The sequence below is a fragment of the Rana temporaria genome, chromosome 6 (genome assembly GCF_905171775.1).
Source record: "Rana temporaria chromosome 6, aRanTem1.1, whole genome shotgun sequence".
Classification (NCBI taxonomy): Eukaryota; Metazoa; Chordata; class Amphibia; order Anura; family Ranidae; genus Rana; species Rana temporaria.
Genome location: NC_053494.1, coordinates 35704918 through 35731100, shown reverse-complemented (window position 1 = coordinate 35731100; position 26183 = coordinate 35704918). Strand labels below are relative to the sequence as shown.

General features: G+C 41.2%; 1 protein-coding gene across 1 annotated transcript in view; it reads right to left on the bottom strand.

The window, feature by feature from the left end:
• The window catches only part of LOC120943391 (flocculation protein FLO11-like), a 333553-nt gene that overhangs the window by 2514 nt on the left and 304856 nt on the right, over positions 1 to 26183 (bottom strand). The gene's annotated exons all lie outside the window — the stretch shown is intronic.

Sequence of the window (26183 nt, the reverse complement as noted above, 5' to 3'; positions counted from 1 at the left end):
GAAAAAAGACCATTGGGGCCCACACATGATCGCTTTGACCAATGAAAACAGTCCATCGGTCTGTTTTCAGCAGACAAACCGATCGTGTGTACAGGGCTTTTACTGTCTTACTAACTAAACTCTCAGGCCTCGTACACACGACCGAGAAACTCGAGGGGCGAAACACAACGTTTTGCTCGTCGAGTTCCTTGTGAAGCCATCGAGAAACTCGACAAGCCAATTTTCTCCATTCCCGTCAAGGAAATAGAGAACATGCTTTCTTTTTGGCTCGTCGAGTTTCTCGACAGTTTCCTCGAAGAAAATGTACACACGACCGGTTTCCTCTGCAAAAAAATATCTCCCAGCAAGTTTCTTGCTGGTTTTTGCCAAGAAACTCGGTCGTGTGTACGAGGCCTCAGTGCTGCCATGATAACATGAAAACCAGACTGCACACAATACTGAAATAGCTTTATTTTAGGACACTTTCACAGTATAATAAACTCTCAGATTCAATTTCATCTTTAAAGCTTTAGATTTCCAAGCTACCTCTTCATAGAAATGTTTGCCCAGAATCTCATATGAGAGTATGGACAATTCATTTGGGAACAATGGACAAGATAATCTGTCTGTTAAATGATGTATAAGGGATATGGCGTTTTTAGTAGAACAGATAAGGGAAGTTAAAAGAAATGCTGATGCATAGCAAATGTCCTAATATGGATGCCATATGCCAGACATGCAGCCGAGAGGCCATCTGTTTCTACATAAAGAAGTACCTCTTAAAAAAAAGCAAATTTATCAGTTAAAGTATATCAGAACATTTCATAAATTGCACCATACTGATTGCTGGATAAGATATTTTAATAATGACATGTTCTCTTTAAGCAGATTATAACAAAAATGTTTCATAATGTGAATCATTGGCCACTATCAGCTGTTACAGCTTTGGAAGCTTTTTACCTTTTGAGTAGAGATATCAAATGCTGATAAGGACAAAAAAGAACACCTGTTCACACTTGTGTAATTGTCTATTTCCAATAGAACAGTGGTTGACTTCAATCTTTCTCAATTGTTCACTTTTGTGACCGTAAATGAGAAGAGTCATTTTATTTGTCACCTAGCATGATACAGCCCATATGGTTTTAAAACTAATATTACACCACGGTGAACCCTTAGTGCTTTAAATTGTTTTACTTGTAATTCTGCACATGTCCCAGAAAATATGTGACTTCACTTGATGGGGATCAAGAGACCTGTAAAATGTTCCATCATTCGTTGGTAATATATAAGCTCCCAACAGTCACCAGTTGAACTTTCATAAATTCAAGAGTAGCCAGACATACTGTTTACGGGATGGCAAGAGAACCCCAAATGATCAAGGCCTTAAAGACCCAGGAGAACATTGCAAATGACCAATGTTTAATATCAAACTTGTAATAGTTTTACAGGTGTGATTATGGTCAGTCTGAAAGCATTTTTATGTATGTGCTTGTAAAGAATCATGCCATTTCCAGAGCAAGAACATTGCATGAGTGCTTTATTTAATGTTCTCCGTGAATACAATACTCTGAAGAGAGTTTGTAGAGAATGAATGACTCAAACATCATTTATGTTTCACCTCGTCTTGTGTCATCCTATGATATATTTGTATGAAATCATACTGGTCCTACAATTGTCTGCAATTGTTGTACATTTGTTCTGTAGGGATGACTGAATGAGTCTGAGAATTGTTGAGTGGAAAGGAAAATTCTACTGTAATATTACTGAGCGTTTTAGTAATTGTGACTAGGTACTGTACGTTATTCATACATACAGTAGGTCCAATAGCATGTAAAAATGGATTTTAGAGCTGGACATTGACCAGGGTGGAAAACAATAGTGTTTAGTCAATCTATCGTATTTTTAAGTTCCTATGACCCAGTTATATATACCCTAATCCTCGTTTTGTGATCTTCTGTCATGCCAATTCCAGTGGTCAGCTGCATCCGCTCTTTTTGCACTCTATAGGTCTTATTCTTATATGCAGCCATCTCATTCATTATTATATGGCTATTTAGGACATTTAAGAGTTTATTTACTATAGTGCAAAAGGCAAATGAATGGTTGCAAATGGATAAAACCAGGCACATTTACACAAGAATGGAATTCTCTATAGTTTTCTGGAAAAGGTAGTCACAAAACTGAATTCACTATAGGTCACACACCACAGAGACCATCTAAAAAAGTAGTCATAAGAGAAGCATGGGAACTGTACATGGAAATAATGTTTAGAGCATGATATGATCACCTAAATCATGGTTCTTAAATATGTGGTATATTGCTTTTAAACTGCTTAAAAAAATTATGTATAAACAGAACAATGAGCGAAAGACTGATGCCGCGTACACACACAATCGGTCCATCCGATCAGAACGGTCTGATGGAAAAAAAAACGATTGTGTCAGAACGCAGACGCGTAAACCACGTACAACGGCACTATAAAGGGGACGTTTAAATCCAATGGCACCACCCTTGGGGCTGCTTTAGCTGATTTTGTGTTAGAAAAGCGCGAAACGTCTTTTACTGTCTGTTACTGCGTAATGAATGTGCTATCTCCATAACGAACGCTAGTTTTACCAGAACGAGCGCTCCATCCCCTAATTTAGTCTGAGCATGCGTGCCTACTAAAGATCATTTTTTTTCTATCGGTTAGGAATCCATCGGTTAAATTTAAAACAAGTTGGCTTTTTTTTAACCGATGGATAACTAACCCATGGGGCCTACACACGATCGGTTTGGACCAATGAAAACGGTTCATTAGACCGTTCTCATGTGTTTAACCGATTTTAACCGATCGTGTGTACGCGGCCTTAGAAGAGATAAATTCCTTTTTTTTTTACGACTATGTACCAGCACAAATGCGCATGCTCAGACATGCAAAATAGTCACAATTTAACCCCAATTCATTTTTCACCAAGCAATACAGTAAATTTGCAAATTCACGATTGACAAACATGCGTTCTCGAAACTGAAAATGTGTGTTATATAGCCAAATGCAAGTTTCAACCATTGATTATAATTGTACATTAGTTACTTCCACAAAAACATACATTTTAATTTTGAGATGAACTGTTTATTTCTCTAAAATAAATGGTCCTTGCTGGGTTTTTATGTTGCTTCTTCTTCGTATATTTTTTTGAAGATTGCTAGTAATGTTTTCATGTTTTAACATCACTCACACACCAAGAGCCACCAACTATCACAGAATAAATAAAGAAACATAACTCCTGACTGATGTCATTCCACCACCTAATGGCATATGTCCAAAGAAATGCAGTATTTATGTGTATTTATGTGTAGGAGGGTTCCACCACAATTGCAAATCATGCCATGTGTTTAGTTTACCATGGGCAAGGACAATAATCAGCCTTATGAATTCCCGACCACTACCAATTGCAGCCTCTTACCAAGAAAAAGATTTGAGATGGTTCTATAGCAGCATGCTGACAGTAATCAGCCATACCCAGCCTTCAAAACAGATGGCATATCACAAAACTGGTTGTTCAATGGCTCTCCAGACTTCCAGAGAATATCTGCATTGATTAACTTATTGCACCCCTGGGACATAGGACTGTTTGATACCACAGAGATGGAGGCTCCATGCATGTGGCAGCACAGTAGCTAATAGTTTAGCACTCTGCTAATTGTATATGGATGAAAAACACATTTACACAGATCCTAACCTGGCTTAGAATACTGTCATAATTTTTAAATGAGCATATTAGAGATATTTACTGGTGATATATAAAATAGATAATGAAATAATTATACATGGAAAAGCCACTTCCTCTGTCACCACAGTCTATGCATACAGTCCTACTGTGCCTAACATCAAATACAATCTTGGACTCCAGGCACACAATAAAGACATATATTAATGCAACTGTGAGGTAATAAATCATATTTTTTTAATGCAGCAAGTGTAGTGATTAGTTTCCTCATTTGATCTTCTATACAGCAGCATGCAGACTAGGAGAGGGAGGTTCAAGAAGAAGAACAACCGACAGGTGGAGAGTGCAGAGTGAGCAGAGGGATGTCCTCATCAGTCCTATGCTACTCTGATAGGCCCAGATTCTCGTAGAATCGCGCAAAAGTGTGCGGGCGTAACGTATCTCATTTACGTTACGCCGCCACAAGTTTTTGCATGTAAAGTTGCGGCGGCGTAGCGTAAATCACCCGGCGCAAGACCGCCTAATTCAAATTAGGCGGGTAGGGGGCGTGTAGTATTTAAATTAAGCGCATTCCCGCGCCAATCCTACTGCGCATGCGCCGTCCGTAAAATATCCCAGGGTGCATTGCTCCAAATGACGTCGCAAGGACGTCATTGGTTTTGACGTGAACATAAATGGCGTCCAGCCCCATTCACGGACGACTTACGCAAACAACGTAAATTTTCAAATTTCGACGCAGGAACGACGGCCATACTTAACATTGATTGCGCCTCATATACCCAGGGGCAACTTTACGCCGGGATAAGCCTAACGTAAACGTCGTAACTTTACTGCGTCGGCCGCGCGTACGTTCGGGAATTCGCGTATCTAGCTAATTTGCATACTCAACGGGGAAAACGATGGAGGCGACACCTAGCGGACAAAAAAAAAAATTGCATTTAAGATCCGACAGTGTAAGAGCCTTACGCCTGTCGGATCTAATGGATATCTATGCGTAACTGATTCTAAGAATCAGTCGCATATATACGATGGCCCAGATTAGGACTTACGACGGCGTACATGGCGTTGCGCAGTCGTAAGCCCTTTGAGAATCTGGGCCTCACTGTCTAATCAGCAGGCTGGGGGCATGAGGGAATAGACTGGAATACAAACCCTTTTGCAGAATAAAACATATATATATATATATATATATATATATATATATATATATATATATATATATATATATATATATATATTTCATCTGTGTAGTTAGATGTTTGTCTGAAGTTAAATTTTAAAGTAGCCCTGAGAAAAACACGTAGGTTCCCATCGTTGACTTTCATCTTCCAAATGCTAGTTGTCTGCCCATCATGCTGACCCACTTGTGTTTATCACCACATTAAATGGACTCAAAATAAGCATGAAGATAAGATCCTTGGACTTTTCTCCAATTGTCCTGATTTGCATACTTGTTATATTAGTAAATCAGACATTATTAAAGCCAAGGCTACCAGCCAGCCAACTAGCACTACAAGAAGGTCAGAAAAAATAGCCCTAGTATTTCTCTCATAAGAGGTTTACTGTAAAGTGTACCTAAAGCCAAAACGTGTTTAGTTCAGGAAACAGTAGTAAAGTTTTAGGGTGAGGGGTTATTGTTGCCTGTGTAGCCACTGGGTAGATTCACTTTCTTATTTCTCATGGTGTCTAGGGCTGAAAGAGATGGAAAATCCAAGATTTTGTAAACCCACCAGAGAGGACTATTGTTGGCGAGTATTGTCTAATGCCGCGTACACACGGTCGGAATTTCCGACAAGAAAAGTTCGATGTAAGCTTTTGGTCGGAAATTCCGACCGTGTGTATGCTCCGCCGGACTTTTTCTGTCCGGATTTCCGACAGCAAAAATGTGAGAGTTGGTTCTCATTTTTTCTCACAAGAAAAGTTCTTGTCAGAAATTCCGATCATCTGAATGCAATTCCAACGCTGTAGTGCTGTAGTGTTGTACATCACTGCGTTCTTGACGGTCGGAATTTTGTATTCAACGCGTGTATACAACACAAGTTTGAGCCAACATTTCGTCGGAAAAAAAAAAATTTTCTTGTCGGAATTTCCAATCGTGTGTACGCGGCATAAGAAGGGTTTTCTTCACTTTTGAGATATTTACATCCCCACCTGTTGTAGCTACAGGACGTAAGTAAGTAAGGAGGGACTCCCCAATGGGACACAGGTAAAAAAAAACTCAGGCCCAGATTCACGTAGGGCGGCGTAACTATGTGCGGGCGTAGCGTATCTTATTTACGCTACGCTGCCGCAACTTAGAGAGGCAAGTGCTGTATTCACAAAGCACTTGCGTCCTAAGTTACGGCGGCGTAGCATAAATGGGCTGACGTAAGCTTGACCCCATGTAGATGCATGGCCGAACGAACGGCGCATGCGCGTTCAGGCTCAATGCCTGTGACGTGAACGTAACCTACACACAGCCCCATTCACGTACGACTTACGTAAACAACGTAAAAAGATACGCTTGTTCCGACGTCCATACCTTGCATGGGCTGCGCCACCTAGAGACCAGCTTTAACTTTACGCCGGCGTATGTCTTACATAAACGGCGTAACTAATTGCGATGGGCGTACGTACATTTGTGAATCGGCGTATCTTGCTCATTTACATATTCAACGCGGAAATCAACGGAAGCGCCACCTAGCGGCCAGCGTAAATATACACCCCAAGATACGACGGCGAGGGAGACTTACGCCGCTCGTATCTTGGCCAAATCTATGCGTAACTGATTCTAAGAATCAGGCGCATAGATACGACAGCGGACATTCGGACTTACGACGGCGTATCTGGAGATACGCCGTCGTAAGTCTTTGAGAATCTGGGCCTCACATTTTACCTTTTCTTACTCAATTTATTTTTTTAAAGTATCGGCCTTAGATATATTAGTGTCCATGTAGTAATGTGTACTGTGTTCATCCAGGAGTTTACTGATAACATTTAATCAATTCTACTTTGTTATGCATACCGTATATAACCTGCAACCAATGGTTTGTATGATGTTCTTTTTATTACAGAAATGTATATTTCTTTCTGAGAACAGCACACACAAGGAATAATTTTGTTACCCTGAGAATGACGCAGTTCATTAAAACTTCGCTGATCATATATTACTATCAGCTCTAAGTAGCTCCTAATAAAAGATAGAATATTTAACAAAAATAAAAGTGTTACATATCATCTAAAAATAAAAACAGCACATAGATGTGAACTAACCAAGTAACAATTATTTGGATTTCTGCTTGAAATTCATATCATGTGCTAAAACAGACAAGTGTGAACGGCTCTGTAGCATGCTTGTGTGTAACATAAATTAAGACAGCTTGCTGAATTCATATTAACACAGAAATATGCTTTCTACATTTCTGTTACTTCCTAAGTACCTCTGCACCAGAAATTAATCTATCTTATAGAATTTTCCTGTACCACCATCCATAAACATGAAAAAATGGTGCATGCCTATATTGCGAGTTAATAGAGCTGTATGTGACATTGAAACTGATACTCACTTTCTTCTTGTATTTGCATGAGAAACATACATTTCATGTGCCTTGGGAAATACTTGTTTTCATATGTTATCCTGACCTTGTAAAACCAATGAAACTATAGAAACAGAAAAGCACATATCAATGCATGTGAAAATGCTTGAAGTTTTTCAAGTCAAAAAAGGGCATTACTGTATGTATACTGGTGTGAAAAAGCCTTAAATGGCACATGTGACCATGGGCGTCCGCAAGGGGGGTCAAGTGCCCACCACCTGGAAGCGGGTGCACAGGGTGCACTGCACCCAGGTGCCACAAGCTGAGGAAGAGGAGGGGCACCAAAGCTGTCAGTGCTGCCCGGCTCCTATCACGAGATTTGCACAGGCAGATCCTCTCAGGCCTTGTACACATGATCAGTCTAAACCGATGAAAACGGACTGAAGGACCGTTTCATTGGTCCAAACCGACCGTGTGTGGGCCCCATCGGTCAGTTATCCTTCGGTCAAAAAAAAAAGAACTTGCTTTAAAATTTAACAGATGGACGCCTAACCGATAGGTCAAAACCGACGGTTAGTATGCAAAAGCATTGGTTAAAAACCTGCGCATGCTCAGAATCAAGTCGTCGCATGCTTGGAAGCATTGAACTTAATTTTTCTCAGCACGTCGTTGTGTTTTACGTCACCGCGTTGGACTTGATCGGTTTTTTAACTGATGGTGTGTAGGCACATCAGACCATTAGTCAGCTTCATCGGTTAACCGATAAAATGGTCCTTCAGTTCGTTCTTATCGTATGGACTGATCGTGTGTACAGGGCTTCAGTCTCTGGGAGCTTCAGGCAGTTGTTTGGGGGAGGGGCACTGATGTCATCCTGCAGGAGCCCGGGAGGAAGAAGATCTACCATGCTGCTAAAATGAGGTCAGTAAACACGGGGGATTGTGCAGAATATGACCTTTGGGGGTGAAATTATTGTACTTCCCTCCATGTCATGTGCAGTGCAGTGCCCACCATGTGATGTATTGTGCCCACCATGTGCAGTGCAGTGCCCACCATGTGATGTATTGTGCCCACCATGTGCAGTGCAGTGACCACCATGTGATGTATTGTGCCCACCATGTGCAGTGCAGTGACCACTATGTGATGTATTGTGCCGACCATGTCATATAATGTGCCAACCATGTGCAGGGCAGTGTCCCACCATGTGATGTACTGTAACTGTGCAGTGAGCACCATGTGACGTATTGTGCTCACCATGTGCAGTGCAGTGACCACCATGTGATGTATTGTGCCGACTACATCATATAATGTGCCAACCATGTGCAGGGCAGTGCCCACCATGTGATGTACTGTAACTGTGCCAACCATGTGATGTACTGTGCCCACCATGAGGTGTACTGTAACTGTGCCCACCATGTGATGTACTGTGCCCACATGTGGTGTGGTTTACCCATAGGCATGCACACAGGGTGTGCCATGTGTGCCTGGGCACACCATAAACACTCTGTGTGGAGTAGATTCCCCCTGTTTAGATCCTGATATTTCACCAAAGTGCCCTAACAGGGCTTCTAATTGTAAAAAGAATAATACATTTTTTTTTAAAGAATAATAAATTAAAAAAACAATACAAATAAAAATTACTGACAGCATCCACTGCCTTACTGACACGAATCTCTGCCCTACTGACACCGTCCACTGCTCTATCGACCCCGTCAGTATATATACAGATACATGCATATATGTTTGAGCTTTGGGGTGCACACCCTAATGCAATAAGTTGGGCACACCTATGGGTGTTTTTTTTCTTTGTTTGAATTTCTCTCTTCCTGTTTCTCCTAAGTAAGCTTTCCACCATAATCCGAGCGGTGGAAAGTCATTTAGAACAGCTTACTGAACACCTTACTGAGGAGGAACAGGAAGTGAGAAATTCAGACAGAGAAAACAAAGGAAAAAAACATTTAGAAGGGAAATGGAAGGAAAAGGTAAGTGAACCAACAATGCACTAGCTTAAAGGAACCCATTTAGAAAATAAAAAACGAACCTTTACAACTACTTTAATGATCCACATTTACATTTTTCCTCTATATACTTTTATTTGTGAATGCTAATGACGGAGTGACTGCTTCAGCTAAGTTATGTTCTTACTGTGTTTTTATAAACCTTCCAGCACAACAGCATGCATGAATGATCACTTGTAGTTTACAATCACAACTTTCCTTCTGAAGCTATAAGATTAAGGTGAACCCCATTAGGATAAAACAAGCAGAAAAGATCGTGTGTTAGGGGCAGAAGGGAAAATTCCCTTGCAAAGTGACAATTCCCAAGCATTGTCACGTAAAAAACTTAATATCAGATATGTACAGATTTGTATAGATTCGTACAGATTGGTATTCGTTTTTCAGTTATTTGTGAAAGGTCTATTTTAAAAATTAACACCAGGCAAATACATATAAACACTCTTTATTTTTAATGTTTATATTCCTGCATGCTGAAATCGTATTTGTAGTGGAAGTGGCCTCTCCATAAACTAAAGTCTGATGCCTATGGTAGATAAGCTTACAAGAAGGAGAGAACAGTAGATGGTTATATTCTCTATTGGTCCAAAGTGAAGGGAGGAGGTGGGGCAGTGGTACAAAGCCTGTAAATCTGCAGCCTCTGAAAACTTACCTTACTATGCCATACAACAATAGAACACATCAAGAGTTGGGCAGATCTGAAGGCCAAAGATGTGAAATTACAAGTCTTTTGGCAGGTAAAACCATTCGTATATCTTTCAGTTGTGTATATAGCTGTATATAGCTGTTAAGCTGGCATTGCCCTTTAATTTCAATGTGGCTTACAAAAATAAATCCCTGCACCAGTCACTACCACGTAAGTACCTTCAGCAACAGACGGCAAGATATTTGATACAGCTTTGAGATGACAACCTGTTTACTCAACTCTGATTAAAAATAAAAACAAGCACCTTCCACCACACCATATGCAATGTAATCTTTGACACTGGCAGAGAGTCATTTTACCGAAACGGCGTGGCTCTGCTTGCTTTAGCAGAATCCTCTTTGTTCATTTGCTGTCTTCTCTGCACTTTGCTTAATAGGCTGAGTCTGACAGACAGAGCACAGATGGGATGTGCAAGGCTAGCGTTCAGGAACAGCCACTTGAGCAGTATTTGTTTGTTATATCCAATGAGCTGCCTATTAGATAGAGGATGACTGGGAATGGACTCAGTGTATCTCTGGCCATGGGATAAGGCAGGACAGGACTGTGTATGGATGATGGATGAGGTTTGGCAACGGCCCTTGCAGTGGTTTCAGAAGCATCATTTCCAGTCCCTTTAGCATTGGGCATCGTGGAAAATAACAGCATTAAACCAAAACTTTCAAGTCACTGTGATTGATGGACCTGGGCAACATTGCTGTTAAGCAGATATCTGTAAATACATTTTCTCCCTGCGTCTTTTATTGCTAATGCCCAAAAGTCATCTGTCTTGTATATTTTGTGCCTTCCAGGCAGAGTTGTGTAATGAAAAGGTGAGTTAGTATTGCACACAGGGTCATGTGATACCAAAACAGCTTTTTTTATTCTCTGTACTATGATGCTGCATTATCAAGATATTAGTCATGTTATATTATAAACTGATTTCTTGAATGATATTATCCCTGGATATTGTAAAGCCATATTAAGTTTAGGTCTACTGTTATGGGTAAGTGACACATTTAGACTTTTTTTTTTACATCTCAGTGGTACTGTATGAAGATACCTATGAAAGCCAATAAGCAATATTCTTTCTTTTGGACATTGACTCTATTTTATTGAAAGCTGTGTTCTCAGAAGATGTTATGACTTGCAACACTTATAGAAGAGATCTTCAAGCAAAAAAATTAATACAAATCCACAAATTGGTTAAGAACTCTCTGTATAGTAATATAAAGGGATTCCATCAACAGTCTTAGCTCTCATTTTTCCAAGAGGATTATTGTTTCTTTTTGCATACCCAATTTGTCAGACTGTGGTCAATTTAGTCATATACAACAGTTTCTACAGAGAACTGCTGGCAACTATAGCCACATTGCAATAACAAATTTAATATATAGATGGCATTGTGAGTACAATTTAGCAATTGTAGCACTTTCTTAGAGAATCGAGGACAAGCAGGAGTGGTGACGTGATATGTGATATTACATGGATGTGTCCCAGCCAACAATTAAGTCCTAGTTTTTCCAGTCATTGAGCCTATGTAAGCTACATTTATACATGTCATGTAACCATGACATGTATAAAGAAAATTGACAGAGAAAGAAGATAAAATAGAGAGTAGGAGAGTAATGGAAGAACGAAGGCAGAGAGTAGGAGAGTAATGGAAGAACGAAGGCAGAGAGTAGGAGAGTAATGGAAGAACGAAGCAGAGAGTAGGAGAGTAATGGAAGAACGAAGGCAGAGAGTAGGAGAGTAATGGAAGAACGAAGGCAGAGAGTAGGAGAGTAATGGAAGAACGAAGCAGAGAGTAGGAGAGTAATGGAAGAATGAAGGCAGAGAGTAGGAGAGTAATGGAAGAACGAAGCAGAGAGTAGGAGAGTAATGGAAGAACGAAGGCAGAGAGTAGGAGAGTAATGGAAGAACGAAGGCAGAGAGTATGAGAGTAATGGAAGAACGAAGGCAGAGAGTAGGAGAGTAATGGAAGAACGAAGGCAAGCCAAGTCAAGTCAAGCTTTATTGTCATTCTACTACACGGTAGAACGAAATGTCGTATCTCGCAGGACCACAGTGCTACATACTAATTTAACATAAACATAAAGAAAGATGATAGATAGAGAAGAAAAGATAGATAGAAGAGAGTAGGGGAGTAATGGAAGAAGAAAGATGATAGATAGAAAAGAAAAGATAGATAGAAGAGAGTAGGAGAGTAGATAAGGAGGAATGTTGATAGAGAAGACTAAATGAGAGAAGAATATAAAAGTTAAAAATGTACATAGTAGGTGAGGTTGAAAAAAGACATAAGTCCGTCAAGTCCAACCCGTGATGGAGAAGAAAAGAGTAAGAGTGGGAGAATTCATGAGGAAGAAAGTTGAAAGAGAAAGAAAATAGAGAGTATGAGATTAAGGCTAGCCCTAGGCCTCGTACACACGACCGAGTTTCTCGCCAAAAACCAGCAAGAAACTTGCTGGGAGATATTTTTTTGCAGAGGAAACCGGTCATGTGTACATTTTCGTTGAGGAAACTGTCGAGAAACTCGACGAGCCAAAAAGAGAGCAAGTTCTCTATTTCCTCGAAGGGAATGGAGAAACTTGCCTTGTCGAGTTCCTCGACAGCCTAACAAGGAACTCGACGAGGAAAACGATGTGTTTCGCCCGTCGAGTTCCTCGGTCGTGTGTATGAGGCTTTACAGTACGTGCATAGATTTCAGCCCACTGGATATAGTATTCAGACAACCAGCACCAGCAACATTTTGAATACCTGAACAGTGATTGTATATGATTGTATGTGATCAAATGCAGACACTATTATTCAGCTGACAATTTTCTAACCCAGAAACACATTTTTCCTTATATTTTTCAATCAAAGTTTGGCACTCCAGGAGGTTTCAATAGGGTCACCATAGGGCAACATTTTGGCAAAATAACAGAAATCAGCCAAAATGCAAGCCATGTATGGCAGGCCCAAACGAAGAGGAAAGTTGAAAAAGGAAAGTAACTATGAAGGAATGTGAATTAAGAAAGGAAAATAGAGAGAGGACTAAAAGGGTAGGTAAGAGAGCAGATAGAGAGGAAATTAAATAGGTAGGTACTGTAGTTAGAGAAAAGGAGAGTTGATAAAGAGGAAAGTTTTACTTACCTGACCCCTCGAAAGTCCCGCGCTCGGTCCCGAGAACCTCTTCGCTGCTCAGCCTGGCCACTGATTGGCTAGAGCGGATGGACTGAGAGCAGCGCAGCCATTGGCTGGAGCTGCTGTCAATCACATCCAGTGACGCGGCGTGCCGAGGGGCGGGGCCGAGTGATACAGTGAGCGGCTATGGCCGCTCGCTGTATCATGGGAGCGTTCCCGCAAGGACTCATCACCATGCAAGCTCTCTCGCATGAATGTGGTGAGTTTTTGCAGGGAGAATCAGAGAGAGCCGCCGAAGGACCCCAGAAGACGTGGATCGGGGCCACTCTGTGCAAAACGAACTGCACAGTGGAGGTAAGTATAACATGTTTGTTATTTTAAAGATTTTTTTTTGCCTTTATTAACCCTTTAATAGAAAAATTAGTGGGACTAATAAAGAAAAGAGAATAGAAAGAAAATGAAGTAGATAGAAAATAGAGAGTAAGAGAGAATGAAAGGGAATGTAGAGGAAAGTGAGTAAAGAAAGGATAGTAGAAAGGTAAATAGATAAATAGAGTAGAAAACAAAGCATATATGAAAAAGAACATACACAATAATAAAGGAGAATTAACAAAGAAAACATATGGGCCTGGATTCAGATAGGAGTTACGACGGCGTATCTCCGGATACGCCATCGTAACTTTGAGTGTGCGGGGTTGTATCAATACGACGGATTCGTAGAAGTTCTTTCTGAATACGGAACTTGCGCCATAAGTTACGGCGGCGTAACGTATCTGAGATACATTACGCCCGCCGATAGAAATACGCAATTGTATCTGAATCCGGGCCACGATATGTAACAAGGAAAGAGAAGCGAGCATAGTAAATACAGAAAAAAGAGAATTGACGGGAAGAGTATATTGGAACAGTAGAGAGACTGTCTGTCTGAGAAGGAGAGATAGAGAGAAAGAGAATAAAAGGGGAAGAAAATAGAGAGAAGAGACAGGTAACAGAAAGAAGTATCAACAGAGAAATGTAAAGAGAACAGAAAATAGTATAAAAGTAACTATTTAAATAGTAATCAAGTAGTAATAAATAAATCACTCAGAGACAAAGAGAAGAATACATTGAAGACAGCTATAATGAGAAAAAAAATATTGAGAAATAGAGCAGATGTATAGAAATATGGTAGAGTTATATGAGAGTAGACCTAGAAGTGTACAGAGAAAGAGGAGGCTACAAGGAGAGAAGAGTGTATAGAGCAAGGCAGATAGGGAGGATTAAAGAGAAAGCGAAGAGGGTTGATATAGAGAAGAGTGGAAAATGAGGGACAGAGGTGAAAGGATAGAAAGAATGTTAGAGAGAAAGAAATTAATAGATAGGGAGGAAAGGGAGTAGGGATAAGGCAGAGGAAAGTGGATTGAAAAAGAAAAATTCATTGTGTTACATGGGTAGAAGGAGGGAGATAAACAGAGCGGGCGAGAAGGAGCAGCATGTTCTGATTAATGCAAAAATATGAGTATCAAATGTGACAGCAGAAGTGAGTGTGATTATTCTAAAAACTCTATGAAAGCTAAATGGTATTGCTTGGATAATTCCAGGCCCTATAACTGACAAGAAGAAGGATTAGACAGATTATAAATAGCAGAGAAATGAAAACAATTAGAAAGAGAGAACGGGAGGTGAGTTAAAATAACTGTGTTCCGCCACTGAAAAATCCTTTTTGTCAATCACATTTAGAGTGGAAATATAATGAAAGAATAGATTTCCCCGAAGGATGTTCCACTGGATTGGACATGGAGGAGAAAGCGTCGGTGATATAAATGCTGGTTTATATCGCAGGGCCTAACGAGGGAGGGGGGGAAGGGGGATGACGGCAGCTGACAGCTTGTCTCAAGCATGGTTTTTAAAGGCATGTGAAATAATCAAAGACCTGCAGTCACTGCTGTCAATCATTGCACAGGGACGGATGTGAGCAGACACAGGTTGAGCCTGCGAATTGAAGAACAGAGATATGGCAGGGGAAGGGGGAAAGATGAGTGCAGGAAGACAAGTGGACAAAGCCAGTGGACCTTCTCCACCAGGAATTTGTAAAAATGAGCAAAATAGACAAGTAAGTCGTTACAGAAAATAAAACTGAATAACTGTTCCCAATATATTATAATAAAATAGTAAACTGTACAAATCCTGGCACCCAAGCCCCCCCCCCCCCGACTTTCAGACATAGGCCTGGGTATTAAAGATTTGCAGACTGGAAAGATTTTGATGAATTTCACAATAAACAAATGTCTTTATTCCTAACTATGTACGCCTGATGGGTAAATCATTCTGGTTAATGGTAAAAAATAAATGTTTGCTAAATATTGTATTAACTTCTTTGTGATGAGGGATTTGGTGGATTTGGTGCCTTTTTATCCATAGTGATTTTTCAGTCTGTTTAAAGCCACCTGTGCCTAGACCAGCCTTTTTCAACCACTGTGTCCATCACTCTACGGTGCCTTGAGGTTTCTTCAGGAGTGTTGGCAGAATGCCTAACAATTGCCCAGAAATGTATACAAGCCAGCAGGTGGATCAAGCCTACCTTTTAGTTACACAAAGCCACAGGTTTTTATTATGCACCATTTCAACCTTCCAGCCACCCGCATCCCGAAAAACACGACCGTTTTTCGGGATGTAAATATACGGCGGCTGGTCGGCAAGTAGTTAAAGTGATTTGTTCAGAATATTAAATGCTTTAGTGTGCATAGTGTGGGTACAGATTCACTTTAAAGTAAACTTGTCATATCAAAACAAAAATTCCCAACCCAATTTACCACCTTCTTCTAGGACTAGCTAGGCACACTTTGATGCCTATACCCACCTTTGCCATTGCTCGAATTGCCAAGACCACTTACAGATAACCAGACAGAACTCACTGACTTGTAGAGATGCAGTCTATGGCCTAGTCTAAACTTGAACACACCAGACAATTACAAAATATAATCTTATCTAAGCTGTTAATTAAAGCAGATGTAAACCTGTCAATACACATAAGGATTTCTCAGCCCAGTGGGATAATTAAGAGAAATCTGTAGATTCTCATATCAAGGCTAAACAGTGTGCATGGATGAATCTCCCAATGCTAGCTAATACACTACTGTCAGAATACTAGAACAGTGCCTGAAGTCACTTTTTGGGCGACTTTTCCAACCAGCAACTTTTGTTTTGTCAAATTCAAGTTCTGTATGACCAGCTTTAAGACATATGCATTTACTGATCATATTCCTTCCATTTATGTTAACAAAATATGATAGGGCTTAGGGTTGAGCGAACCCGAACTGTAAAGTTCGGGTTCGGTACGGACTTTGGGTTTTTTTGTACCCGGATATTTTGCTGAAATTTCGGGTTCGGGTCCGGTGTTCGGCAATGTAATGGTGCGCTGCAGGGCAGCCAATCACCATTTGTTTTACTTGTTTTACCTAGAAGCCTTCACAGCCATGTCTACTATTGGCATGGCTGTGATTGGCCAGTGCAGCATGTGACCCAGCCTCTATATAAGCTAGAGGCACATAGCACAGCTCGTCACTCTGCTTTAGCTAGGGTAGGGAAGCTGCTGCTGATCTGAGGGAGAGATTTAGATAGGACTATCCTGCTTCAGAAATCTACACCAGCACTGTTTCTTTCTGTGAGATACTCTGCATTAGATAGTTTAGGGCAAGGTTCCTGCTTGTTCTTATAGGTAGAGAATTATATAGGAGTCAGTCCTGGTTCACAAATCAAATTGCAGCTGCACTGCATCTGTTCCTGTGAGATACTCTGCATATTGCAGCAGCACTGCATTTCTTTCTGTGAGATATTCTGCATTAGATAGTTTAGGGCAAGGTTCCTGCTTGTTCTTATAGGGAGAGAATTATATAGGAGTCAGTCCTGGTTCACAAATTAAATTGCAGCAGCAGTGCATCTCTTCCTGTGAGATACTCTGCATATTGCAGCAGCACTGCATTTCTTTCTGTGAGATACTCTGCATTAGATAGTTTAGGGCAAGGTTCATGCTTGTTCTTATAGGGAGAGAATTATATAGGAGTCAGTCCTGGTTCACAAATCAAATTGCAGCTGCACTGCATCTGTTCCTGTGAGATACTCTGCATATTTCAGCAGCACTGCATTTCTTTCTGTGAGATACTCTGCATATTGCACCAGCACTGCATTTCTTTCTGTGAGATACTCTTCATTAGATAGTTTAGGGCAAGGTTCCTGCTTGTTCTTATAGGGAGAGAATTATATAGGAGTCAGTCCTGGTTCAAAAATCAAATTGCAGCTGCACTGCATCTGTTCCTGTGAGATACTCTGCATATTGCAGCAGCACTGCATTTCTTTCTGTGAGATACTGCATTAGATAGTTTAGGGCAAGGTTCCTGCTTGTTCTTATAGGGAGAGAATTATATTGCCATGCTCTCTAGCCAACCCTAACCCTAACCCCCTAACCCTAACCCCCTAACCATAACCCTAACCCTCAACCTCCTACTCCATATGGACCTCGTCCTCCTAGGTCAAGATTATTATTATTTTTTTTATGTTATTTTAAGTTATTTCCCGATCCACATTTATTTGCAGAGTACTTGCCATGTTCTTACTGACATTTTTCTGCCATTTGCAGCCCTCTAGCCCTTTCCATTCGTTTTTTAGAGATATTTTAGTAGTCAAAAGTCCGGGTCCCCATTGACTTCAATGGGGTTCGGGTTTGGGGTCATGTTCGGGTCAAGTTCGGGTCCCGAACCCAAACTTCTTTCTGAAGTTCGACCGAACATCCAGGTGTCCGCTCAACTCTAATAGGGCTGCTTCCTGCCAGAGCCACTGTCATTCATTCAGACACATATCTGTAAAAATAGACAGGAAATATGTACTAAATACATTTAAAAGGCACAAGACTCATTTTGTAATAATTATTAGTTTTTGGGTTTAAATAAACTGATGTTTGCCAATCACAGTCCTTAACATACTTCATCATTGGCCTACCTCTACACACGCTATTCCCCATAGTCTATCTTAAATGCTGTTGCCAGACTTATTTACCTTACCAACCGTTCAGTTTATGCTACCCCTCGCTGTCAATCTCTCCACTGACTTCCACTCACCCAACAAACTTATCAAATTTAAAATTTCACCAACATACAAAGCCTTCCACAACTCTGCCCCAAGCTACATTACCAACCTAATCTTAAATTACCACCCAGGCTCTCTACTGCTTCCATTATTTACTAATCGCTTTCTCTTCTTCACACTTTTCCAAGCTCCCCTTCAGTATTTCTCCAAAGCCTCTCCCATGCTCTGGAACTCCCTACTTCAATCTGGCTATCTCTTTCTTTGTCCACCTTTAGAGGAATTAAAGAAAACCTAAAGTGGATGTAAACCCTTACATATACCCAGTGAAGTGAACTACCTCAGATGATACACAAAGGTTAAACAAATCTCCCTACATAAGTTCTACATGTATATCTGCTGTCTTCAGTTTTCTAGACTCTTTAGAAAGTATGCATCCTTTTGGAAATCTTTCTTCCTGATTCAGCAGTGGGAGGGGAGTCTGGGCTTACACTGTGTGAGAGCTGATTGGAGGAAAGGCCCACCCCCACCCCCACCCCCCTCCACATAGGCAGATGAATGAAAAAAAATTGCAGAGCTGTGCTGTGAATAGACAAGCTCTTTGCTTATCTGTCTCTAAGTTACCTCCCCGACACAGATATATGTGCCTAGGTCAAATGTTATGAATGGGGCTTACATCCACTTTAATTCTCTCATCTCCATAAAACTGAACTTTTACTTTCTCCATCAGTTCATCCTCCCATCTTATATCACTTATATTAATATCACTTATATATCACTTATATTACTTGTATCATCCTCCGATTTTATATCACTTATATCACTTATATCTCATCCTCCTCCTCTTATTTCACTTGCCCCTCCCTATTAGATTGTAAGGTATGATGAGCAGAGCCCTCTCTAATCTCTTTTTTTGAATTGTATGAGTTGTTTTGTTTTGTTCTGTACTATTCTGAACAGTTGCACAGAACTGTGAAATAAAGTTCTGTGCAAACTGTCGGCACTATATAAATCCTGTATTATAATAATAATTATACAGATGTGCACAGGTGGCACCATTTACCAAGACCTGCAATAGTCATGTATCATACATATACTGCCAGTGTTCAAGTGGGAAAGAATATGGTTAATATAATCTATGCCACTTGAAGTTCACTTAAAAAGTCTCTTTCTCGCAGCTAAACGTAGAGTTGGATCAGCACCTTATCCACCACCATCCTTAGGTACACTGTGAAATGAATAGAGCGTGCACAGACGTAGGGCCAGATCCACGTACCTCGGCGTAAATATAAGCGGGCGTAGCGTATCTCAGATACACTACGCCGTCGTAACTTAGTGCGGAGGTTCCTTATCCACAAAGAATTTGCGCCGTAAGTTACGGCGGCGTAGTGTAAATGTGTCGGCGTAAGGGCGCGGAATTCAAATGACAAAGATGTGGGCGTGTTTTATGTTAATTCAACTTGACCCCACGTAAATTACGTTTTTTTTTTAACGGCGCATGCGCCGTCCGTGGGGGCGCATGCTCGAAATCACGTCGCAAATAGTCAATGTTTTCTACGTGAACGTAATTTACGCAAAGCCCTATTCGCGAATGTTTTACGCAAACGACGGAAAATTTGACACCGGCCCGACGTCCATACTTAACATTGCGTACGCCTCATAGACCCAGGGGTAACGTTACGCCGAAAAAAGCCTTACGTAAACAACGTAAAAAAATGCGCCGGCCGGGCGTACGTTCTGAGAATCGGCGTATCTAGCTAATTTGCATATGCTACGTGGAAATCAACGGAAGCACCACCTAGCGGCCAGCGTAAATATGCACCTAAGATCAGACGGCGTACTAAGACGTACGTCAGTCGGATCTAGCCCCCATTCAGGCATATCATGTTTTATGGATACAAAACAAAGATACGCCGGAGCATCCAAGAAGTTACGCGGCGTATCAATAGATACGCCAACGTAACTTCTTTGTGGACCTGCCCCGTAGTGTATTATCTTCAATAAAACTAAAAAAAAAAATATTTAATATACTGTGGGCCAGATTCACAGAAGAAGTACGCCGGAGTATCTACTGATACTCCGGCATACTTTCAAATTTGCCGCGTCGTATCTTTAGTTTGAATCCTCAAACCAAGATACGACGGCTTCTGGCTTCGATCCGACAGGCGTATGGCTTTGTACGCCTTCGGATCGTAGGTGCAATACTTCGGCGCCCGCTGGGTGGAGTTTGCGTCGTTTTCCGCGTCGGGTATGCTAATTAGCATTTTCCGTCGATCCACGAAGGTACGCGCAGCCGTCGCATTCTCTTACGTCGTCGCTAGTCGGCTTTTCCCGGCGTATAGTTAAAGCTGCTATTTTGTGGCCTATATTTAGACCTGCCATGTTAAAGTATGGCCGTCGTTCCCGCGTCCAATTTTTCATTTTTTTTTGCGTAAGTCGTCCGTGAATAGGAAAGGACGTAACTCACGTCGACGTTCAAAAAATGACGTCGGTGCGACGTCATTTCGCGCAAAGCACGGCGGGAAATTTCAAAACTGAGCATGCGCAGTACGTTCGGCGCGGGAACACGCCTAATTTAAATGATCCACGCCCCCTACCAGGATCATTTGAATTAGGTGGGCTTGCGCCGGAGGGATTTACGCTACGCCGCCGCAACTTTACAGGCAAATGCTTTGTGAATCAAGCACTTGCCTGTAAAACTTGCGGCGGTGTAGCGTAAATGCGATACGTTACGCCGCCGCAAATGTACATGAATCTGGCCCTGTATGTACAATAGTACAAAAGTACTTCTAAAACACGCATTTCACAACATATCCATGAATACAAGATCCTGATGAAGAGGGCACTCCCCCGAAATGCAGAAAAAAGCAGGGGGCGCCTCTATCTGAGTGTAGAGTATTGGAAACAGCTATTGGGTAGTGATGAATAAATATAGAACTCACATTTGATGTAGGAGATATTGGCTTGTCATCTGTGTCATCCCTAGCAGAGATTGTCAGGCAAGTGGCTAGTGTTGTGCAGAGATCGACTGGTAAGCCACTGCATGAAGAGAAGGAAGCGCTAGAGAATGGAGAGGCCAGTGGCGTGGTGTGGTGTGGCATGGTGTGCATTAACGTCTGGGTGTCCTTGGTTTGCTCGACACTCTTCAGAAATGGAGAGGTCTGCCATGAAGTGGCTGGGCAGAAAGAGACAGGAGCGGTGGCTAAGGAAGCTAAAGCACTTGCAACGTTGTAGAGTGGTGGCTTCTCTGTGTCCTTGGCTGGCTCGCCAATCTCCTTCTGGGATGAGGTGATGCCATCTCTCCATCAAGGGGGCGTACTAGCATGTTTCGGGGCTCCACCCCATGTCAAACCATATGGAAAGCTTCCCCGAAATGCATAAGTCAGAATTCAATACTAATGCACATGTCTGCAGTGAAGCATTGAAGGTCAAACTGTTGTGCTTATTGGCTAAAGAGACCTCGTATTCATGGAATACTGTTATATGTAAATAATAAAAATGGAAGTTACAGAAGTAAATATGTGCTAAAACACAGAATAGTTTATTTTAATTACAATTGTAAATGTTCTAGATTTGACTTGCATCAAAAAAATTCATGATTAGAATATTTGGAAAGTAAAATCTCCTCTTTGTGGATTTAAACTGATTTGAATAACATAAAAGCAATGCATTTCTTCAGTGTGGTTCTGTTGATGTTGCTCTATTATTCATTCATCGTAAGATAAAAAAATAAAGCTCAGTAATATTTCGGATTGACTCTGGCAGAATGCAGACACATCCCCTTCAGGCTGTGTCTTGCTGTGCCAAGATTCACCTCAATCCTTCTTGAAAGAATGTGTTTGAACAATTGTTCAGCGTTAGGTGCTTTCAACAAGTACAACGTAATGGGTCCATTTGTGGCATGTGAGGACTGTTTTATTGCCAAAGGGCCTGGCAGATTATTTAAATCCAGATTATTTTGTTTATTTCGGGGATCACAGCTGTCGTTTAGCGGTGTGTGGCCAGAGCACTTGTTAATTTGATAAGATTTTGCTGCCCTTGAGTTGATTATCCTGCTAAAACAGATTCGACGTCAGGGCACCGCGTGTTGGGTGACAGAATGAGCTCCTCTGGTGCAAAATAAATGTGTTCAGATACTTTATACAGATTTAGGTTTGTGTTAATATAATTACAAAGCTTTCCAATCTGTGCTGATTATTGCGTGGCTAATGCCTTAAAGAGATCCTGTCCCAACAAGTAATCCAGATGGCCTATATTGCAAATACACTAAATTACCAAAAGTATTGGGACACCCGCCTTTACATGCAGATGAACTTTAATGGCACCCCAGTCTTAGTTCGTAGGGTTCGATATTGAGTCGGCCTGTCCTTTGCAGCTTTAACAGCTTCAACTCTTCTGGGAAGGCCAAACACAAGGTCTAGGAGTGTGTCTATGGGAATGTTTGACCATTCTTCCAGAAGCGCATTTGTAAGGTCAGGCATTGATGGTGGACCATAAACACACGGATGAGTGAGTTTGGGGTGGAGAAACTTGACTGGCCTGCACAGATTCCTTACCCCAACCCAATAGAACACCTTTCAAATGAATGAGAGCGGAGACTGCGAGCAAGGCCACCTTGTCCAACATCAGTGCCTGACCTCACAAATGCGCTTCTGGAAGAATGGTCAAAATGCCACGAATGTCACGTCTACCCCAACGCAGGTGGTCAGACAATACAGCTGGCTACTGTGCACTTCACCTATAGCAGCCCCCTGATCACGTAGTAAAGGGCCCTCTGTGATTAGCCCTTTAGCCCAATCTGTGAATAGGCCGAGTCCCAAGGACTGGGGCGTACGGGCAGCAGAAGAATGGGAGGACGTCCATGTACGCCCTCCGGCATTTTACGAGGGGCATCATCGCGACGGCCGGCCACGTGCATCGGCAACCCCCGCAGTGCAGCGGGCGCGCACACCTCTGCTATCCCCGCTTACTCGTCCCTGCTATACCATCTATGACAGTTTGCAGGAACGTGCCGACCTGCCACAGTATAATGACGGCGGCTGGTCAGCAATCGGTTAAGGGGGATATGATCAACATGTATAAATACTTAAGGGGTCCATATAATGAATTTGGTGTTGAGTTATTCACTTTATCCTCCCTGGCGGTATGATTCTGTCTGAAATTACGTACCAAAAGCGGTACAATTATTTTGCATGGAAATTCTGCGTTTTATACTGTAGGCCTGTAATTCTTAGGAATAACTCACTTAAATCTGTCCAAACAAGAGTCTAATAGGCATCCTGGGTATGATAAAGTTTGAAACACAAAATCATAAAATTATAATATATTAAATAACTATAAATAATTATAACAAATAATAATATAATTATAATAAAAATTATTCAATAATGTAATCAAATCAAAATCACTGAAATTTGCTCAGTTGCAGAATTGTCGCTGTCATTACTTTTATTTTTTTATGATGGATTTCCCCACAAATCGCTATCGCACAATTCTGCAAGTGATTATAATTTATTATCGCTGTTTTCTAGCTGCTCTAAAATCACTTTTGACATAAAGGGACACTTTTGGTTGCTATGGACAATCTACAGTTTGCAGGCACAAAAAAAATGTTTTTATTATATAAAAGTATATGCAGGACACTGGGCAGACCACTAGGGACAAGGGGGTGTGTATTTTTTACATACAGTACTGTAATCTATAAGATTACAGTATACTGTATGTAATGTGTTTGTTTACTTTTTTGAATGTGCCGCCTGTCTCCGCCCCCGTGCGTCGTAACGTCGCAGGGAACAGAGATCGGCGGCACGCGGGCACTGTGTGAATCGAATGGAGGACGCCGCTCGCTCACACAGCGGGGATGCATCGCTGGATCCAGGGACAAGGTAAGTACAGTAACCTGCCTGGCAAAGGTAAGCCAGCGCGCGCTGCAGGCTATGCACATCTACCCCTAGCGTGACTCGGGGTTACCGATAATTGCATTGAAAATCCACCCCGAGTCATGCTCGGGAATACCGCTAAGGGGGTTAAGGTCATCACAGAGGACAAGGGGACACTCTTTACGTCTAGAGGAAAAGAGATTTCATCTCCAAATACGGAAAGGTTTCTTCAAAGTTAGAGCTGTGAAAATGTGGAATAGACTCCCTCAAGAGGTGGTTCTGGCCAGCTCAGTAGATTGCTTTAAAGAATGAGTGGATTCTTTCCTAAATGTACATATTATAATTGGATACTAAAGGTAAAGTTGATCCAGGGAATATCCGATTGCCTTTTGGGGGATCAGGAAGGAATTTTTTGCCACCCTGGAGCCAATCGGATCATGCTTTTCTGGAGTTTTTGCCTTCCTCTAGATTGACTGGGGGTATAGGGTTGTGTGTATATAAGATGTATCATTTTTTTATTTTACATTTATTGGTTGATCTACATGGACTTGTTTTTTTTTTTTTTTCAACCAGTCTAACTATGTAACTAGGTTTCTATGTATACACGTGCTCTAAATGCTGACAGAAAACAAGAATGCTTAACATTAAAGGGGTTGTAAAGGTTCGTTTTTTATTTTCTAAATAGGTTCCTTTCAGCTAATTCATTGTTTGTCCACTTACCTTTTCCTTCTAAATGTTTTTTTTCTTTGTCTGAATTTCTCACTTCCTGTTCCTCCTCAGTAAGCCTGCCCCCATTATCCGAGCTGTTCTGGCTGGGGGTTAGTCAGTGTGCTTGCCCCCTCCCTTGGGACTACATCCCTGCGGGGAGACAATGTGAATGTACACAGCATCTCCCCGCAGGGATGTAGTCCCAAGGGAGGGGGCAAGCACACTGACTAACCCCCAGCCAGAACGGCTCGGATGATGGGGGCAGGCTTACTGAGGAGGAACAGGAAATTAGAAATTCAGACAAAGAAAAAAAACATTTAGAAGGAAAAGGTAAGTGGACAAACAATGAACTAGCTGAAAGGAACCTATTTAGAAAATAAAAAACAAAAAATGACAACCCCTTTAACGTGCAATATTTAACCACTTAAGGACCGCCTCCTGCACATATACGTCGGCAGAATGGCACGGCTGGGCACAAGCATGTATCTGTACGTCCTCTTTAAGTGCCTAGCCGTGGGTCGCGCGATCGGTCACAGGAGCTGAAGAACGGGGAGAGGTGTGTGTAAACACACCTTCCCCGTTCTTCACTGTGGCGCTGTCATTGATCGTGTATTCCCTGATATAGGGAAGCACGATCAATGACGTCACACGTCCAGCCCCACTCCCCTACAGTTAGAAACACATATGAGGTCACACTTAACCCCTCCAGCGCCCCCTAGTGGTTAACTCCCAAACTGCAATTGTCATTTTCACAGTAAGCAATGCATTTTTATAGCATTTTTTGCTGTGAAAATGACAATTGTCCCAAAAATGTGTCAAAATTGTCCGATGTGTCCGCCATAATGTCGCGGTCACGAAAAAAATTGATGATCGACGCCATTAGTAGTAAAAAAAACAATTATTAATACAAATGCAATAAAACGATCCCCTATTTTGTAAACACTATACATTTTGTGCAAACCAATCGATAAACGCTTATTGCGATTTTTTTTTACCAAAAATCGGTAGAAGAATACGTATCGGCCTAAACTGAGGAATTTTTTTTTATATATTTTTGGGGGATATTTATTATAGCAAAAAGGAAAAAATATTGCATTTTTTTTCAAAATTGTCACTCTATTTTTGTTTATAGTGCAAAAAATAAAAACCGCAGAGGTGATCAAATACCACCAAAAAAAAGCTCTATTTGTGGGAAAAAAAAGGACCCCAATTTTGTTTGGGAGCTATTGTCAGTTAAATCGACGCAGTGCCGAATCGCAAAAACTGGCCAGGTCCTTTACCTGCATTTTGGTCCGGGTCTTAATTGGTTAATATTTACTATCCACAATTAAAAAAAAAATGAAATTATACAAAGTTTTTTTTATTTTTTTTATTTAAGTTAAATATCATGTTTTTTGCTCCTGACCATAATAAAAAATGAACTATTTACAAACTAATATACAGTACCTTTAATAAAGTTAAAGTGGACCTGTCATATAGATTAAATGACAAAGTTCCCATGAAGAGTTGTGCAC